At 39.0% G+C, this 21,637-nt stretch overlaps 1 protein-coding gene across 3 annotated transcripts in view; it reads right to left on the bottom strand.

Annotated features, from left to right (window-relative positions):
* LOC135485699 (serine/arginine repetitive matrix protein 1-like) overlaps nucleotides 1-21,041 on the bottom strand; it is a 148,875-nt gene extending 127,834 nt beyond the window's left edge. For all 3 annotated transcript variants that reach the window (XM_064768090.1, XM_064768088.1, XM_064768089.1), the window contains exon 1: nucleotides 20,840-21,041. The gene's annotated coding sequence lies outside the window, so the exon portion shown is untranslated. The remainder of the gene's footprint in view (nucleotides 1-20,839) is intronic.
* Nucleotides 21,042-21,637: the final 596 nt, after the last annotated feature.

Here is a 21,637-nt window from a genome sequence, read left to right as displayed (position 1 = left end):
TTATTTCTTGGCAGACACAACCCATAATGCAACATATCGATTTTCCAATATACAGTATGCTGCACTCAAATCTGCCCTACTGTGGAGTCAAATGTTACCCCAACATGTCATTACTTCCCCATCAAAGCATTTTTGCAATAACTCTGCAGATTCTTTTATGTATAAGATTGTTATGTGTTCATCGGATTACATGCAACAATTGGCTTACTCGCTCACCAGTCGGGCTGTTTCCCCGGAAAGGAATGGATGCTGCTGAAACATTTTTTAGTTTAGATTGCTTCCGAAGGATAATACCTTTGGAGTACGTCCATTAGTAGGAGCTCAGATTTCTAGCAGAGTAGGGGGGAGCAAGAGATAAAACTGATCAACGCTTTCAAAACTTTATGCAAGAACAATGTTCACTAACAGAAGGAGAATATCTGTATTACTGACTCTGGCAGTTAGTAACCGACTATTAACTGCGTCATTGATACATAAGACAATGTAAGACAATATCTTAAAAGGAGAAAACACCGGCTTCCACAACGATATTCACAGGTCAAACTCCTTATTGAAGTGCATTTAATATTATTGACAACAAGCACTCTGAGAATCTTAAACGTAATGTACTACAGAGAAAGAGTTTTATTTGTGATTGCTCAACACTCCAGTTAAGTTGGTGTTATCAAAATGATGCCAATTAACAAGCTTGAGATTGTCTGGCTGTTAACCAAAGCTCCTCACTTTAAAAGTTCCTCTGTTTGTTCTGAAGTTCAAGTAAAATGTACATCAAAGAGGTTTTAAAGGTGCACGCTATAATTATAGGAATGCAGTTATACACAATGCCGTACCACACTTTAAATATTGTGCATGAAAGTCTGCTAAAACTTTGATTGTATAGTATTTTTATATCAGTCTACACAACAGCAATGTTGAAATTTATATTAAGTTCATATTTACGTGCTTAAAAATTATTTGAACTCTGGTTCACATTTTCAAATTTTTTAATGACTTTTTTGGGTCAGCTTTAAAAATGTGCGGTATAAGGACAAACATGGTGATCACTATGGTCTTTATTGACACATACCACGTAGGCCACACAATGCCGTCTTTTTACATAAGTGCCGTTGTCCGTTTGGCAGAATAGGTACAAAATCTGTGCATTTTTTAATAATTGACGTAATCTACCACTTCCTTAAGCTCATTCTTCACCAACTGACACGACCAATTCCATCCACCGGAAAATTAGAAATCTTGTTGCTTTCCATGCCTGTCGCCTTCATGTGACAAATGGATCAACGAAGCGAGGTGCGACAAAAAATAATCAACGTCAACATCAGGCAGCATGTCCCTTATCACCTGAGAGATGTTACAGTATGATGAGATATTTCAATATCGGATGGGGAAATGGTAATTTTCAGGACACTTGAATTGATCGAACAATGGTCAGGATTTTCAGGGTCCACAGCTTTATTTTAGCAGACTTCAGCAAAAATAAAGGAGGGGCAGAAAATTGTGTGAGGACTCACTGAAATTGCCTGTCGGGAATTGGATGGGGACCTTTTCATTACAGAACATCGGGCAGATACCACTCTTCCCCTCCTCATAATCTAACGAGCTTGCCAATTTTGGAATCATCAGAGGAATACCGGTGTGATATTTGATAGAAGCTAATTCCAAATAGAACAAGTTTCTTGGGAAATGGTGCAGGCAGTTCAGGTGACAATTTGATGAATTCACACTCGGAGGATAGCCCGAGCTCTCCAAGGACTGCATGGTAATAGGATGATTATGGCAAAGGAGGCAAATAAACCAGGACTTCTAGAGACGTATCCTATAAGGTGTAATCGAGCCTTTGGAATGGGAAATGGCTGAGCATAGTCAGGATAGAAAATCCTTGAAACAAATATGATTTTTCTTTGGGGAAAATGGTGACTTCAATGTAAAATTGCTTCATGCATCACATCATTCATAATCAAAGATGTAGAATGATTCATCAAACAGTGACAGGGAATTTAGATGATTATATGATAATCCTCGAAATTTTCAATGGCTGACTAGTGTATATTCTGGTCATGGAATGACCCTAAAGGGCTCTGCAAAATTACCCTTAAGCACTGCGCAAACAAGCGATTTTGGTCACTGCGACGTGAGATGGCGCCACTGCAATTTGACAAAACACAGCAATTTAACAAACTGGTCTCTGCACTTCAATCACAACCATCGGCTAGGTCTTCGTTTCGATTTCGTACTGGTGATCTACCTATGGGTCTTAGATGGGTGAAACTAGAGTATCTTTTTAAATGCAGTGGTCTTGATTTTAAGTACAGTAGAACCTCTCTATTAAGGACACCCTCGGGACTGACAAGTGCTGTCCTTAATAGAGGCCAAATTGAAATGAAACAACAAATTTGGGACCAAAACTAGTGTCCTTAATAAAGAGGATGTCCTTGATAGAGAGGTGTACATTAACTGTACATTAACTGTACATTAACTGTCACCATCTGATCACATCTTGACCAATAGCACTACCATGCTGAAACATCCAGATGTGACTAACTTACTGTCTCGTACAGTGAGGGTCACCCAAGCTAGTCATCGAGGTCTGAGGCGTGTGATGTTTATCTCTACAGTGTACCAATTACACAACTCAGTAGCCACAGGCAAAGTCACTCTATATTAGGACAATCTATCACAAAGTAAGAACAACGTATCATCATAAGTATTCAAAGGGCACGATGCTTGAGAATCAAAATGTTCCCGAGCTTCGTCAAGCGGATGACTGACTTTGGGAGAGTTGGTACGAATAGATTTTTTTTCTCCGTTTATGAGTTGATCATTGATAAACTTGTTGGTACATTACATTCTGTGAGATGATTTCACAGTGCACAGCAGAGTAATAATTTACCTGTTTAGAGAAGTCTTCCTTTGACTAGTTAATCAGTGAGAAAACAATGAGCCATGCATCTCGTAAATCTGCTATATCTTTTTGAGGTTTCGAGGCAATGCTCTACCAAGCAAAGAGAAGCAATCAGCTCAACCAAGCATTTTAATTTAATCTGTCCAATATTGCTTGACAATTTGTAGAATGTTCCTCGCTTTACAGGGCGTGTTTCAAGCTTACAGAAGCAACAGTATGTTCTTCTTCTTCTTCAATGTTCAATCTGGAGGTGTTATTCTCCTCAGAGAGTAATCCTCCTCCAAGGCGGGATGAGTGTTCTTGCCTCCCACTATTGTTAGGCACCAATTGGATTTATTGGCCTAGTGCCTTCGTCATGTGCCAGAGGTAGATTCCAAACAAGCTACTCATGTTTCTCACTTGATCAGGTCTTTTACTTGCTCTGATCTTGCCAAAGCAAAGCATGATATTGCAACACAAACTGAAGGAAACATTTTCACACGTTTTCTTTCAATTTATGTTTCTCAAAGAATACTGGAAGATCTGAAGGATAGAAGCATGATTTAGTGTAAGAAACCCACACAAAGGTTATTTTCCCAAGTTCATCTTCCATGTCTTATGAAAGAATTTTTGAATGAAGCTTGCATTTCAAACAGATCTATTTTTTAAAATTTTTCAAACTTGAACTCGAACAGTGTACTTTCTCAAAATTATTTCAACATTGGAAATTAGTACGTTGAGTAAGCCGTCATATCTATGATACAGAATGTGGTATATATTTATCCCTAAACAGTGGGGCTGCTGTGACATTAGAGAGCAACAAACAATCCCACTGGAAGCTATGGGTCCATTCGAGCATTAACTCAGTAAGTGCTGAGTGAAAAGCCCAGAAGCTTCGGATGGGTGAAGTATGGCAAAATAAACGAATTATTGGCAAAATATACCCTCATAACATGGCATGTTCGACACTCTTCTGTTATAATGATACAGATAATGAAACAATTTGAGTACATGCACTTACAATAAAATCCACGACTAATGGAGAAATGTCCCAATTTTAGAGCACTTCAACCAAGCTTACCAATGGAATATTGGTAAAGTGTCAAAATTCATTTGTTTCAACTGCATAAAACTCCTGCCAGCAAGTTGAGACATTGCCACGCTATAACTGCCATTAGCTGATAAACTGACTGCTACGATAGTAAAATTATCTGACAGTTTTGGTCCTGACCTCAGATGATGCTGGATAATATCTGAGTAGTTGTCGGGATTAGGGAAATGATCACCCTGGGGATACCTATTTCAGTCCCGACTTAACAGCAACACCTTAGGGAAGCATATACAAAAAGAGTTTTAAATTAGACTGCACTGCTGCTTAGGACTGCGCAACTATACCACACCATGGCCAGTGCAGGATGTTCAACAGAGTTTTTCAGTTGACTGTCTTGCATATTTTGAAAACCCAATTCTAGCTGGAAGCCGAGCATTCTCACTCTCCAAGCCATTGATCAACACATCAAAGTAAATTTTCTAATGAAATTGACAACCTCTCTGGGTTAGATTTTTGTAATGTCATTTTCAAAACCCCTGCAGTTCGATGCATATTTTAGTAAATCCTAAAGGTAGGATTGGCAGGGGACTTGATAAAATTCCATGTGATGGGTTTATTAAAATTCTATTAAACTTTTCATCATTTAAACAACAATCTAACAGCAGACATGTCATGATAAATTATTTATCAAAATTCGGTCAAATTTTTCATCATTTTAATATCACTCTATCATCCACCATTAGTGATTGCACACGTGTCGCATGCGTATTGATATAAGGTGAATGGCATGCGGAGCTGAAAGTTCTGTTAACATAAATGCAAATGACTGCGATTACATGTGATTATGTGATTACTCTCTATAAATAAACATTAAGCCCATTGACCATCAAAAGTGTGAATCTGCCATGTCTGTTCAAGATTTTTGTGCCAAATTTTTCCTTTGTGGCCAGAGCTAGAGATCAAGGATATGAACTTGAATCCATATCAAGGCTATCCTAACAACTGCGCAAATTGGACACCACCATACTGATTTGCCAACAGTGGACAAAGACATCTAGTCACAGATGGTACAATATAAAGAATAATTATTTGCTTTTGAAATAAGCACTCAAAAGACTAATTGTACAAACAGCAGCTGTTTAGAAATATGAACATTACTATTTTGTACCAACACCACCTGCACATACATTTCAAATGCACTTGGCACACATCAATATATAGCTGAAATGTTGCACACAAAATGCATTTCTCAAATTTGCCCGCAATTGTGACCTGTCACAGCCAGACCTGGCACATTTTGCTCTGAGCTTGGCAGTTCGAGACCAACTTGTTGTTCCTTTCACTTTTGTCTGCCTTTTGTGAAATCTGAGCGCATCAGTTTCTTCTCTTATCGCATGGTGTCACCAAGGCTCATCTTCTGTGTGACATATGCCTGGTTTTGCTGCGACGGGTCACAATTAGCATCCCACAAACCCATTTTGAGCACATTAACATTAAAGAACAAAACAAGTTAAAAGTCACTGTAATCAGTAAAGCAAGTCAGATTGCTTTATCTTTTAACTCTTTTAAATGTCTTACATTTTTGTGGAATATTGATGAACTCAATTTTGAAATCTTGCTGATTATACTTCAATATGCAATATCCAAGGCAGTGTGTCTTATTCAAAACCCAATAAGCCAGTGGAGGAGCATTTACGATGTGAAATGCTTTATTGGCCACCATCATACGTATTGGCACATCGGAAACATATTTGCCATATGAAAATTGAAATGATAAAACTTCGCTATTGATATGTGATTCAGTGTTCACTCTCAATAGTTTGTGGCTGTTGACATGATGTTTGATGAAGGGTGAATTATCGGAAAACACAATTACCGGATGAAGAAAAGAATCTGTCGCTGTCCTTTTTAAGAAGTATCAAACAACACAATTTGTAGTCACACGAAGAACATGATAAAACGCAAGAAGGTCTGATGTGTTTAAATCGAAAACTAGAGAAAATGCTAAATCTCAATTCTCAAAAATCTGGGCATCAAACCATGTTATATGACAGTCACCCTAACTTCAACTGGTGAATAAATCATTGCAATGTTACAATACATGGTTCCAGCATAACAAGCCACATTTATACAAGCAATGGCAAATATGTAAAGGACCAGCAGATATATAGGAGAGAGAAATGATCGTTTCATTGACAAAATGCAAGAAAGAACATCTTTGAATAGACAAGCGCTGAGGTAGGGTTGGACCTTTTGAATGATACACCGAGAGGAATGAGGTAGGTATGTTGTATTACTTCCTATTCAACCTCCAAGATGTGATAACATTGAAACAGGCCAGCGCAAGTTTATCCCTTTTGAAGATGAGAAGAATGAACTGATAGGAAAGAGAAAGGAATCTTATAAGATGTGACTGATAATCGTGAAGATGGAATGTCATTGAAACAGGCTATAGTGCGACATGGACAAGGTTTCAATATAGGAATAACTAACTAAAAGAAATGAAAAAGGAATGTGACATTGAATCCAATTGAAGAGTGCATATCATTAGAACATGCATGCAAGCAATGACAAAAGGCTGTTGATCACAACCCAAGTTTCTATCATCATCATCATCATCATCATCATCATCATCATCATCATCATCATCATGACTTGCCGGTGTCGTAAAACTACTGGACTTTGATGGAGATGTGGAGTCCACAACAGGCTACTGTCCACCTATGCTGGATCTTTTACTTCTCCTGGCATAGACACTCACATGACTCACGTAAGGGACCACAGCCTCATGAATAAAAGTTGGACTTTGAGCAATATTTTTTGAGTTACTGTTGGGTGAAAGAATATGTCTACAAATATAGATATTTGTAGTAACAAATATCTCACTTTAGTCATACCAGTGGTACAAACTTACCTTTGCCTTATTGTTCTCTAAATGAAACACAGCCAAACTAATGGTGGGCATTGGGGAGATTACAACATATTTCCGGGGTATAGCTGAAGGGGGCAAATGCCCCCAGAAGTCACCAAAAATGTGCTTTTAGCATGATTATGACCTGTGAAATATTTCAAACCGTGTCATTTTGCCCCCCTTCCCCAAGACAGCTTTTGGCCGCGTCCCCAAACCCAAAAAGCTAGCTACAGACCTGGTCTTTCAAATCGGACTCTTTTAGTTTGGTTAGAAAAATGTCAGTCATCAAAGTACATTGGTTGAGCGACCCTCTCATGTGAATATGCACCAGATCCAACATGACCAATATTAATGAATGACCAAGACAAATAAATTGCCACAACATGCCATTAGCCAGATTAGGTTGTCTGCCATCAACTGTTTACCTATTGTTATATGGCTATCATTAGGACTCTCTTGCTTTCTCATTCTATTAGCCAAGTCTCTAACAATCGACATTACCATTCCCTTCACCGTTCAATGATGATTGCTTCATTATCACATTGCTTCCAAATTGCCTTTTTGCAAATTCGTTACCGGGTAGGCAGCCAGGCAATGATCCTCGTTTTGCAAGTTGCTGTTGCCAATTCGAGAATTTCTCCCTTTGCAGTCGATTACAATAACGTAATCATTACAACACTCGTTATCCCAAAATAAAGCTTCTCCCACCACCCAACAAGATATTGCATGAAAAAATGACTGGAAATAGAAAACAACAAAATGAAACTATACTGTCATTTACTTCTCACAAATGGAAATAGGCATAATCAGCTCCAGATCCAAATATCTGATTTCCTGATACTTTTTGAAAGGAGACGCCATCGAAATATTTGAGACTGTAGTTTAACTAATAAATACTAAAGCCTTTGGAGGAGCTTATTAGTATCTTGGCAGAGTGCAACTAAAGGATATCCCCTTATACAAAGATTACTGATTCAAGCAACCTAAAAATATGTCCATTTTCCATCGAAATATTTGAGACTGTAGTTTAACTAATAAATACTAAGGCCTTTGGAGGAGCTTATTAGTATCTTAGCAGAGTGCAACTAAAGGATATTCCCTTATACAAAGATTACTGATTCAAGCGACCTAAAAATATGTCCATTTTTCTTGAACTTCCCCTGAAAATGTCTCCAAAATCTTGCGGTCTGATGAAGCATTGATCCACCAAACAGCAGCTGTGAATGTTGCCAATTAATGGTGCGGTGTCACACCAGACGCCGAGACCAAAAAGCCCCTCACTTTACCTACCATCTCCGCCTGTCACATCCCTGTGTGATTAGCTTTCATTTAGCACGGCAGGTCTCAAGGTAGCCAATCTGTTGGGCAGTGCTCATTAATGACTGTTTGTTGGCGACAGAAGCGATAATACCCCGAAGGAAAGTCAAATCTTATGTGATGCACATGGGAAGCACAGCAGAGCCATGCACTCTTGTTGACTCGACATTCAGTCTAGACTGTTTTTATCCGAAGCAAGAAGGTCAGTTTGCAATTTCACAATAACAAGAAAAGAAACGCAGTTCAACAATTCATGCCAATTTCCCCAATGCTGTGACTGGTACCTACGTCTCTTTATCCACCATAACCGAAAACATGATGACTGTTTCTATGTGAGATGCTGCCACTATAATGAGGCAGCCAATCAGGATTGTCAGTGTGTTTCAATTGGTCACTCACCACACCAAACTGCTATTCTCACAATAAAGCATCACCTTTGATTGGAGCGTTGAGCATTGCAGCTTGGTCATAAACACCTTTTTGATGGCAAAGCTAGCGTCGATCTCTTGGGGTATCACAATTGACTCATGATCAGTAAACTTGATCCGGGCAGCGTGTGTCTTGAATTAACTGGCTGTCATACGCAGTGGGTTCTGATGCTGAAAGCAGTCATAACCAAGAGGCGAGGACTGAACGGCGGGTCCCAATAATAGCATGACTACCACAGTATTGTATGGAGGAGAATGACCACTTAGTACTTCCCCTGTATCTGTCACTGGTCAACTGGAAAACAAAATGTTCCCTCTTTGAAAAATATTTGTCTTTTTAGCAACTTTCAATTGACATCATCACATATTTACTGAAAATACTGTCTTTGCAAGCCAGTCCCTCAGCATCGTATCAAAACCAGTTCTACGAAGTAGAATGTCAATGACAGAATAATACGAATGTTTATAATAGAGGAAGAAAAAACAACACAATTTGACAGACACACTATTCAAAGAACCTTGTCATATCCTCCTGGAAAAAACAAATCCCCACTTAGAATAGCAAGTTGCTTTATTAGAAAACGTGACTGCTCATTGTCTACTCCGTGGGCAGCATTCGTATGCCGAGTTATGGCGGTCAGTTTATGCCTCCCACTTGGTAATACGTTCAACGCCACTGGAATGAGTTATGAGTGACTGGCGCGTTGTGATTTAGGAGACGCAGACAACAGGGCTGGCAATGTTTCAGCCTGATATCAGTCAGCCAGTTGATTGGTACACGGTCTGGTTGCAGTTGATAGATAAGTAATGCTGTGCGTTCTTATCAAAGAAAATGTCAGCCGAGAATCACATTTAGTGAGGGGTTTGAATAATTGATATACTTTTTGCAATGTTTGGGACCAGATGAGGTCATAACATGTACATTGCCAACTTCAAATCATTTGAAGCATTTTATTGTTTTGACTGTAACAATTTGGGGTCACATCACACTACAGCAGTTACAAGCAGTTAAATTTTTGTTCTTGAATCTTCCATGTTTCTCTAATAACTACTGGTTCATGAAATTCATAACTGCCGTTATGTTTGAGGTAAGTGGCAAGCTACTGCAGCGAAACTAAATCATATCCATTGACAGCTTTTTCAATTATGTTAACAGGAAGAATGGCTGAGCGCAGGCAAAGAGGCAAAATGATAACAGTAATGACACATTGATTCAACCATTGGTCAACCCTGCACTTTAGGGGCTCATCATTACTGTGACCTGTGTAGTCTAGAGGGGCCAACTGTAATATCCATGTAATGTAGAAAAGCTAACAGTAAGAAAGGCTACTGTCAGAAAGGCTACTGTAAGAAAGGTTGAGTAAATGAAATAGCCAGGGCTATTGTGCTCACCTCTTGTGAAGGGAAGATGGATGAAGCATTAGCATGGTTTTAAATGTAAGAAAGAAATGAAGTAATGTTTTACAATGAAATTACATGAGAGATAAAATAATGCGTAAGTTGAATTTAATTGAGGTGACTACAGGTATGACAAAGCAGAGTAGACAATTTTGTGATCTGACCAGTAATCGTTAAAACAGCAGCAGAACAATTGCTTGAAGCAGCAAAACATGCATGGCATGCCTACCAAAAGAACAAAAAGCAATTTAATGCAACAAGTCATCAGCATTAACACACCTTTTTAAAAAAGTCCTTTGGTTTACAGATGACCCATTATGGAAATGCTTAGGAATAGGATAATTATGTTGTTTGCTTGTGTCTAGTACAAGAAACAACCATCATCTGAAATTCCTAGGGCTCTGTAGAGGTTAATTAATCCTGCATTTGCCTAGGCTTAGACTATGACATCCCACTTAGCAGCATTTCAAGGCACCCTTAGGGGAGAGTCCACTATTAACATTTGGGGCCCTGCTGGCCAAACTGAGAATCAGAAAAAGACTGCAGTTTAGTCTAAGAGTATAGGGGTACATTCGTACCAAGTTAGGGATCTGTAGCTAAAGCAGTGACAAAACGTGCCGTCATTGTAAAATGGCGGTGCCATTGGAAAACTTTGACCTCTGTGACCTTGAGAAGTAGGTCAAATCAAAAACCCACATTTACGAAATGTATCCTTGCTAGGAGTACCTACCATAAAAATGTTATGAAAATCAGACCACTATTAAACGAGCAATCAAACATTTTAACTTTGGACATTAAATTTGGCCCCCGGGTGGCCAAACTAAGAATTTTTCAAGATGCCCGCCTGGCACCCATATTGGCTATCACATTTGATAAAAAATCAAGGATTTAGTAGAGAGTACATAGATATACATCCAGATCAAATTTGGTTGCAATCCGATCATTAGTTTCGGAGTAATAGTACTGTGTTTATTTTTCAAGATGGCTGCCTGGCGGCCATATTTGATGTCCGAACGGCCAAATTTTAAGGGTGGAATGGAGAATCCCCAGATACATGTCCACACTGGTTTAAAACCTTCTAGCTAAAATAGATAGGAAACATGCTACTGTTCAGTGAATCAGCAAACTTTGACCTCTGTGACCTTGAAAAGGAGGTCAAATCAAAAACCCGGAGGATATATGATGCACCTTTGCTAGAAGTACCTACCATATTTTTTTCAAAATTTCCCGACTACTATTAAGGGAGATATTGCATATTTTCACTTTTAACGTTTGGCCCCCTGGTGGCCAAACCATGAAACGAATCGGACCGAAACTTGGTCTCCAAGGTGTCATTACATAAGGGTACATGTGTACCAAGTTTCAACTCAATAGCTCTAACAGTTACGAAACGTGCCCTGCTAACGGACGACGGACGACGACGACGACGACGGACGACGGACGCCACGGTATGGGATAAGCTCACCTCTGCTAAGAGGTGAGCTAAAAAGCAACAGGCTGGTAACCAGTCATAAAACCTTAATAAGAGGCTCCCTCTCATAGCTGCTCTTTGGTACATAATTGGCATCGTGAATTATTCTGGAACCTGCTGCCATATTTCTACCAGCAATGAAGACATCCTGCTTCCTTTGACATGTTTAACTCGCTCTGAGGTTTTTCCTGTTGTCATCCCAAATTCATCAAACACCGTGTCAACTTTATCAAAGAAGAGCAGTACCTTCAGCTCATTATTTGCCCTGCCCGTCTGCGATCTTTATATCCTGACGGATACTTATTATGGCCAAGGGCATTAAAGACATCCTACTAGTTACCTATATACTTCCTATCTCTCCTGTTGAAGTCCCACTACATCAAAGCCTCACTCTCAGAGCTGTTATTGAACATTATTTGCCTTCCCTTTCCGTTCGTAAATGATAAACTGGCTCTATCTGTATTCCCAAGGTGTGTCAACCCTCCTTTGATCAGTCACTTGTCTTTCCTATATTGACCACTTTGGGCATTCTCCAAAGCGGACATAACATTCAAGCAAATCATCTCTGCCAGTACTGGCGTCTATCGCACGTGTACTGCATGAATGATACACACAAATGTACGCACCAAGAATGCTAGAACAAAATGCAAGAAAGGTCACTATTTGCTAAATTTTTCGAGTCTGGTCTAATGTTACCCTATTTAATTTTACTACACCGAATATATACTTATGTTTTGAGCCCAGTAAAACTGCTCAAGGGCCAAAACACACCACGCTTCAAATCATTGTCTGCAAGAACAAACCACTACAATTTCTGCATTCAACAAAGATAGTGCATATAAAAACACCAAAAAACACTCAGTTTAAGGTTTGACAGTTCTCAGTATCAAGATACATGTACATATCAAATGAACACGAGAAACACTGCATCACCTACTCAATAAATCATCGTTTTGGGTTTACAACATTGTGCGTGTATATAAATGCAATGACAACTTCTACATCTCAGTGGATATAAACAAACCAGTAAACCTACGCTTTGGCAATACTGATGCTGGAAACAGTCCCTTTAGTGCGGCAGTAGTCTCAAAATGATGTGTTTTGTGCCACGATAATACATATGCCATGTTTATGGTAATCTTTTCATATTTATCATGTTTATTATAATTCAATGACAGCTACATCTCAGTGGATATTAGCAAACCAGTATACCTACGCTTTGGCAATACTGATGCTGGAAACAGTCCCTTTAGTGTGGCAGTAGTCTCAAAATGATGCGTTTTGTGCCACGATAATACATAATATGCCATGTTTATGGTAATCTTTTCATATTTATCATGTTTATTAGCCCCATATGGCACTTGTTAACGGTAGAGAAAATCATCAAACAAGACTTTTCACAATGCCAGATATTATATTAGCTTTCTTGGTAGCACAAGTCTTTGACATTTAAAAAAATTTTCATAGTTAATTGTGTTTAACTATAATTGACGTGTTAAAGAAACATTTCTTTTTATTTAGCATCTGCAACAACCTGATATAACTATCACTGTGATCAGCAATAAAAATATTGCTTGTTTTTTCTTCTCAAAGACAACCGGCATGACCCCTGCGGACGAGGTTTATATCCAGGGCGATCAAATGTTTGTGGTTTTTTTATGTGCCAATGGTGCTGTGCAAGCAACGGCAATCCTTCTTTCCAGTCAGGTTAAGTGAGATGCTGTGCAGGCAATGACAATTTTTTTACAGTCATGTTAAGAGAAATTTGTTTTTAGGGGTAATGCTGGCCTATCAAAAATAGCTCTCAATTTAAACTGTATCTAAACAATATGAAAATCTGAAAGCAAGGAGGATACCGCGGTGACGTCACATCACGTGATCCCGACCCATATTAGTGATCGCTATGGCCAATCAGATTCAGTCTACTGACAGCACCAGCACTGAACACATCTCCACGTCTCACTGTCTGGTGCGCTCCTGTACACAAAAACACCAATAGACATGAAATATTGCAATACCTAGTATGGATTCTTCCTGTGTAGAATAAAATTTACAGAGCAGATTAACTTCCACGAATAAAAAAGACGTTTGCCGTGGCCAAAGTGCGGAAATAATGGGAAACAATGTCTCCGCTAAAATACACTACGAAATACACTAGGCAATGCACTACGCGATACACGGTAGAGATGAAGTTGAGTTTGTTATTGTTTTGACTTAGAAGCCCGCCCATATCATAATATATTCATGTATTCATGAAGTATGAACTCATTTCTGTCCCATACAACTCTAACAACAGTCAATTTCTCCTTAAATCATCACCGAAACCGCGATATCCGCAGGAAGATTTCGTTCTAGTGTCCGAAAATGCATGATCTTGCAGGGGCGCTAACTCGACAAATAGAGGGGATCTATGGGGATCTATGCGAGTTTTAGGTATTACAGGTCTCGAACTTGTAAAATCTGTAAACATGCCTCCAAATCCCATTATGATAATGAAGAGATTGCCCCATATCTGGGAGACTGTTTTGAAACCATCGCTAATTTTGGAAGATCGGTGCCGGCTATTTGGTTTAAAAAAACCTATTTTTCCCCATCAAAACAGCACTTTTCATTATTCAAATGATAGCTTATTGTCTGAAGACTTATTTCATAGCAGAAAAGTACTGATAACTCTGATTTGATGCGAAAAATCTAACTTTTTTGATGACTTGATTTTCCCTTGGCCGTGGATCGAGTTTGTTTACAATATGCAGCGCCATCTTGGAAAAGCCGTGACGTCACCGCGGTATCCTCCTTGATCCGAAAGGGCAAAAAGGCACCAAAATAACAGTAGCCTCCTATAATTGCCTTATTCTCAGAGAGCAATTAATCTGAAACTTAGCCAATTGCATTTCTATACAATCCCAATAGAGTACAAAGCAGTTTCCTTTGAAATTGATGAGCCCCAAAGCAACATATCTAATTTCTTAATTCGTTCTGAACCATTGCTCCAAGCTACCCAAATGACCTGACATACATTTTCCTGATGTAGCCAATAACAGGTTATGTCTTATCTTTGTCATATTTCGTTGATGGATAAATCCTTTGCCATTTCTCACATTCGAACAGCCGCGATCCCTTGCGGATCATTCATCAGCAAACCCTGCATTTTCTTTACAGGATAAGAGGGCCACGGTTGCCACAGGGTACAGAAGTGAGAGAATCACGCTCAGGGGAACCACACAGATTGAGATAAATAGCTCGACTGTTAATAAAACGGAAAAGAAAGATCTTACTAAGATGGAATTAATTTCCCTTAGAGGACTGCAACTGTCGAAGTTCGTCTTCGAGCAGGTTTTGCTACTCAGATCCAAGATTGCTTCGGTCTCCGTTATACGCAATCTTACCAGTTTTATAAGTGTCCAGGGTACACTTTCGGCTGCATTATATGTCAGTGGAAATGGTCTTGGCCACATCCTCTGGAGGCTTGAGAGCAATTTTCGAATAAAAGAAGTGAAGTTGTGGTGAAATGACCTGAGTGTTCCGCTGAGGAGTTGACCAATACGGCTATCTTAAGCCAGACGGCTCCCAGAAGAAATTTTCTCGATATGCTGGCCTCAGTAAGTGTGATGGTCAACTATCAAAATCACCACCTGAGGAAAGTGGCTTTTTTAATGATAAATGAATGCAAAGCAAGGCAACATGACATTGGCGTTAGGCAAGGAGAGGAAAGGAGGTGCAAATGACACACTTGTTGGAGAGAAATGTTTTAAAATTTTTCTGTTAGAATCCCCACTGCAAAAATTCTGCCAAAAATCAATTAATGTTTGAAGAACGCCCCTCCCTCTGGAAAACGCACTGCGTTCTAGAACTCCTGGCTAGCCATATGGAGGAGGCCATACATCCTCCCACAGCAGGCCTTTGTATTGTTCCTAAAAATACTCAGCCCTGCTGAAATTGGCCTGGTGAAATATCTTGGCCATACATCAAATGTGCATCACCCAACTGGGCTCATTCTGGCTATATTGAACTTAAGGTGGACACTTCCATGTCAACAGATATGCTGCAAACTATCATAATTTGATAGGCCACATGAATGTGTAACTGATATCATATTAGGTTTCCATGAATTGTAGTTTGTTCAGCATTCTGATGGGGCCTTGACTTTCTGACCGCCACTAGCTTGTGTGCGAGGTCCATTGGCATGACCCATTTTAATTGTGTTTTTTTATCCTCAGCATGCACACAAATCATCGAGCACTGCCAGATAAATCATTCCCTTCAAAGGAAATGGGTCTGGAAAAAATGCAGTCAGTATTGAGTCTAATCTGCAATGCTGCATTTCAGACCAATCAAATACTGATACTATTCCACTGCAAACTCTCAATTCATAATTGTCAGCCCTGGCATCCGGAAATTCAGCAAAGATTGATCGGATATGAATAATGCAAACTGCTGAAAATTGGTTCAACTAAGTTGAGATAGAAACTTTTTTGAGCAGGTATGCAATTGTACAGACCAATGCACAAGTGAATCGGTCAACATAATGTAAAAGGAACACATTTTTGAAATGATAGAAGTGACATATCAAGTCCTCTGTGCATTAACTGAACAAAGACCACATCAGATGAAAGGACTGAAATTGAATATACAATTGCAGGAATGTAACTAATCGGCTTTGAATTCGCGCAGATTAAAATGATATACGAAAGAATAGCATTTTGACCCAAAGGCTTTGACACAACCGTACGTGTCCCCGGTATGATGCTGGTGAAGAAGTAGATGTTGTGGCATCATAACAAAGTTACAGCGATGAAATCAACAAATTACAGAGTTATCCGACAACTTTTTTTGTACAAGAAATGTACTGAAGATAGCATATGGCCCCCAAGGCTTTGACATGACTTTGCCTTCGACGCCCCGAGTGTAAAAAAAGATCTGATGGTCTGATTACCCTGGGAGTTGGCCGGGATGGAAATGGATGAGGTGATAATTGATTAGATTCTTGAATACCACAAGTACTGGGATGCAAAGAAAAATAATCAGAAACTTTAGTGGACATTCATGAGGTCTTTACCCCTAAGTTCACCGATCTAACATGTCTAAGACCGCTTCGTTAATTAAGTTGAAATGAAACACTCTATTACTCACTTTTAAATCTAGATTACTGAAAATGATGCAAAACTCTTTGGTGGACAAGATGCCTTTACAATTGTTATATGCAACTTGATAAGATTAAGTGATACAGGTTATTTTGGCCATGGCCATCCCTTGTGAAATAGAAGGTAGTGAAACCTTTTTAGTTATTATTTCATACTATATGCAAAAACCTTTGGTTGTAAAAATGCCTAAGCACTTGTTTTATGTAATTTGAGACAACATTTTAAACGATACAGGCTACTTTGCCCATGGAAATCCCTTGAATAGGAATGATACCTTTCTAGTTATTATTTCTTTATGCTTGTATATACCGTGCAGACTGTGCTACATCATAATAAGCAGAACCCGCTTCAGGACCACATGAGAAAATAATAAAGATGAAATGTATACCCTCATCCAGCAAACATGAAAATGTAATTTAGATTGCCAAAAATGGCTCTGAGTTCAAACAGCCTTTATCTTACTGAAGACAGGAGCTGTGAATTGATGGCAGAGAAAGATTAACTGGATTCTGAATGCAAAACCATTTGCAGATTTATGAACGCAATGCATGCTTTTTTATTATTTTTCTCTCTTCAATTTGCCATTAATTTCAGTTCTAAGTGTGGGGTAAAGCCTTTCAGGAAATAAGAAGTTTCAGCATGAATTAATTTATCAATCAAATGCATGCTTTTCAATATCTTTTTTATTTAGCCATAAATCTCGGTTATGAATGTTGGGCACTAGGAGGAATGTGAGGTTAGGGTCATCGACTGGAGATGGCAGAACGATCGCTACTCATTGAAAAAACGTTTTTTCTTCAGAGCGAATCGGGTACACTGTGGGTGTCGGGCAGTAGCATTTTATGGCATATCCCATACATCCCTGGGCATCAAAGGGTTAATTTGAGGCTTACAACCTAAACCTCTGGAAGAATTTATTGAGATAAATGAGGCTTCACCTAAAGCAGAATTTTACGACTTATCATTTAATATCATGGATGGGTGATCAAAGCTATTTACACTGCACATCAGCTGCAGCAGGTGATTTATTTCAACTTTTAACATGTTCAAGTAAAACTCCTTCAAGGCGAACTTATATTCTTTCATATTGATTCACACTAAAGCCTCAACTGGAGGAATTCTGTAAAGACACCTTAACAGTGGTAGGAGTGATGTTTGATGGAAAAAAACACCAATTCATACCATTACTAGGATGCAACCTTCTTTTCCTTGTAATACCAATATTTCGGTATTGTCACTTTCAGTCTTTCTGGCTAGATTCTATGACTTTCATCCATTTACACCTTAAAACTAGGTCATGCTGACCTCAATTGTGCCATAAATCTTTGTCAATGCGTGGAGATGCCTCATAGGTGTCTACATATCAAATTTGAAGAATCTATGACATATAATCAAAGCTGGCCACTCTCAGTGAAATTTTTTAGGTTTGACCTCTGTGACCTTGAACACTAGTCAAGAGTCTGTCTCCAACAGTGAAGGAATGACCCTTCGGGGAAACCTAAGAGTTTGACATCTGTGACCTTGAAAAGTAGATCAAATCAAAAACCCAGGAGAAATCAGATGTAGTCATTTAGATACATTCACTACAAAGATGTCATCACTCCAGCTACAACCACTGGCTTAAAAATGGCAAAAAGTGATTCTCCAGATGTACGCTAGGAGACAACAAAGTCAGTCAAATTGCGAAAACAAAACATTTGTCCGAACATGCTGCCCAAATCTACCACCATGACAAGCTTCAGCCATGTAGCCCAAGGGGTTACGAAACATGCTCCCTTGTATAAGATCGCCTCAGGTGAACTAAAAAAACTATCAGGTTGACAGATACCAATAACAATGGCTGATTCTCTACCCTGGAGCAATATTTACTGAAGGAAAACAGTTCATCATGCTGCCATTATTGCATCGAACTGATTATTGAGTTTTCAGCCCATCGGTATTGTCTCACCGACAATCTAAGTGTTTTAACCTGGCAGGCGCTGCATGGCAAGACAACAAAACAGGCTATATGACTGGTGGATAAAAGAGTGAATGGAATATAACTGATGAACTGTATCAGTTCGTATTATTTTTGAAAGCAATTGATAGAGTTTCACAAATTGACTCCAGTATCACTTGCAGGGCAAGGTTCTGTTGGCTGGCATAATTTGGTCCAGATTCAGTAACTTCAACGAGGCTTATTAAACATGTTAAATAGGTGTTGATTATTCATCCAAATATCAGAGGAAAGAATTCTTCTTCATTTCATCAGAAAGATTGTTACATGAATTTAGTCACCACAGCTTTTCAGAGAACATCCATTCTGCTTTGTCACTGCAAATGTTCTCATCATACACCAGGAAAAGACATAAACAGAGACACTAGTTTGGTCACAATGGTCCTTATCAATGGTCCATATGATGGAAGCTAGACTTCAAAGCTGAAAAAAGCAAGGAGGTTATTTACCACTCACCTCGTCGTAAGGTCCGCAACTTTGGCTATCTTGAACTAAATGGGAGTGTTATCCCCCGTGGCCAGTCTCACAAACATCTTGGTATCATACTGGATGAAACACTGTCGTTTGAGCATCACATTTTGTATGTCGTGGGTAAATGTAACAACCTATTGAACCCATTAAAAACTTTGCAGGGTTCACTACAGTCCAAACACCTCGAGAAGCTTTATTTCTCATTCATATTACCTCACTTGGAGTATGGTTCTGTCATTTTCGACTCGGCAAACATCACTTTACTATCTAGACTCGATAAGGTTCATTATCGGGCTGCCCTGATTGTAAGTGGTTGCATATAGGGCACTAATACCACCAAGGTTCTTGACTGTCTGGGCTGGGTGACCCTTGGAAGGCGGAGAACGGAGAAAAAGTTAATCCTGATGTACGATGTTGAACATAACAATATACCCACTTACGTTCACAATGAATTTGTTCAGTATCGAAACCCCGTCTTTGACGGGCGTCTTAGAAATCGCAGAACCTACAATCTTCCTAGAAACATGTCGCAGAATCTCACAAAATCCACAATACCCAGCTCAATTAGGCACTGGTCTTCCCTTCCAATAGATGTCCAAACTCGTTACTCTCGAAACTCTTTCAAATATAACTTAAGACTATTCCTAGGCAGGAATCAAATGTCCATGGCTACGCCCAAACTAAACCTACCCCGTCAAGCTGAAATCGTTTTGAATAGGACCAGATGTGACCTTATATTCAAAAACCACCTGTTTTCTCATAACTTTGTAAATGTTAACGACCCTTACTGTAAATGCGGACACAAGGCGCAAACCACACGCCACCTCTTCTTCAATTGCCCTCTTGCCGACATGCTTAGGGTTGATCTTTTTGATGACCTGAATACGCTGCCATCATTCACCTTTATATTCTACAACCTTTGCCAAGAAGACAGGCTGCAGTTGCTATTGAATGGCCATTACAGATTGTCTATTGTAGACAATATCTTTATCGTTACTAGAGTCAGCACCTTTATTGCTGAACTTGCCATTCTTTAACTTATGAAGCCTGTTTTCAATTATCATATCCTTGTTTGTTTAATTCTTCTCTGCCATCATTCACTTTTCTCTATGTAAAAATAACCAGGGCTAATAATGCTTGATAGCCTAGCCCTGGGATTCATCTGTATGTTACAATATTATTGAAAGTAATAAAATTATTTCAAACAAATGGTCCATATATTGATCCCTATTTACTGAAATTACAGTAAAGCCCTTAATCCTTGTGGCCCAAAATGTTTGCGAAAACATCTTTTTCATATTTCACTTCCAAATATTTCTAGGAATGGATGCATTTTCCAATAAAATCATTAGGTTGGACAATCTCACAATCCAAAAGTCCACAACTGCTTCTACAATTGTCTCCTCTCTTGTCCTCTTGTCCCCTCTTTCCACAGTCTGGTGTCCTCAAAACTGTCACCTTAGGTTTTTACCGTCCATCGAAAACTCCCCATTTATAATGCGTTTTGCTTCAGGTTTCCTTTTTTTTCCAGATCCCTTGTATGCACTACCCTCACTAACTACAAACACAAAGTAAAACCAACATCCGCAACAATACTTTGCACCTGGGGGTGCTCTCCAAGTATTTATTCAACATGTTCAAAAGGTGCAATGGTTGGGAAGACCCCACTTCAATCCAAATGGAATCGGCATGATAGACATGGTGTATACCAGACAATTAAATGCATTTAAGGCAAATACAACAATTCTGACCAAAAAAACTTCACGACATGACTTACTTTTCGGTTTTGTTTTCCAATGTTAATCCTCCAAAAGTGCAATGAAAAGATAGTCCATATGCTGACAAAAGAAACAATAACCTAATTCGATGTATCCTAAATCCGAAAGTTCTCAATAGTGATTTAGTTACCGCTAAAGCGCTAACAAAATATAATAATCCACTTCAAGCCAACGTAACATTAAATCACCTGTACAGTAGCAGTACAGTGTCACTTCTGATCGAAGCTGCTGATGCTGCCAGGCTTTAAATCAAGCAGTGCTGCCACCACTAGTCTGAGGGACACACTCACAGGAGCCACAGCATCAGTAAGTATGAAGCCATTGAAATATCAGATGGTCCAAAATGCTTGTCGGATAATTATAGTATAAATTTTCGCACGGTTTACTTCCAGTAAGTAGAGGTACTCATTAAATGATCGAATTAGCAAATGAATCTGGGTGGAATTCAGATTGTTTTTCGAAGAACCAAATGTTATAGAAAAAGGTTTGTAATATATATTGTGGAGGATATGGCCATAGTTGCTACAAATAACTTGTAAGCGGAGACATATGATGATTATTGCTGAGATGACATCAGTAAGATGACTTGTCATGGCCAACGCTGGGTTTGACATTTATCCCAGGTCCCATCGATGACCAATCCTTATAGCAGGCACATGAACCCCGCTGAATAAAAAATATTGTCTTATGTGATAATTAGTCACATGTCTCTGCAGAATTCTCTTGCAAAAATATCCAGAAGCAAAGACATCAACTGAGCTCAAAACATCATACAACTGTTGAAATAGTAAAGTTTT

This window comes from Lineus longissimus, chromosome 3, assembly GCF_910592395.1.
Source record: "Lineus longissimus chromosome 3, tnLinLong1.2, whole genome shotgun sequence".
Classification (NCBI taxonomy): Eukaryota; Metazoa; Nemertea; class Pilidiophora; order Heteronemertea; family Lineidae; genus Lineus; species Lineus longissimus.
The sequence above is the reverse complement of the archived record's forward strand: the minus strand, read 5'-3'. Positions and strand labels throughout refer to the sequence as shown.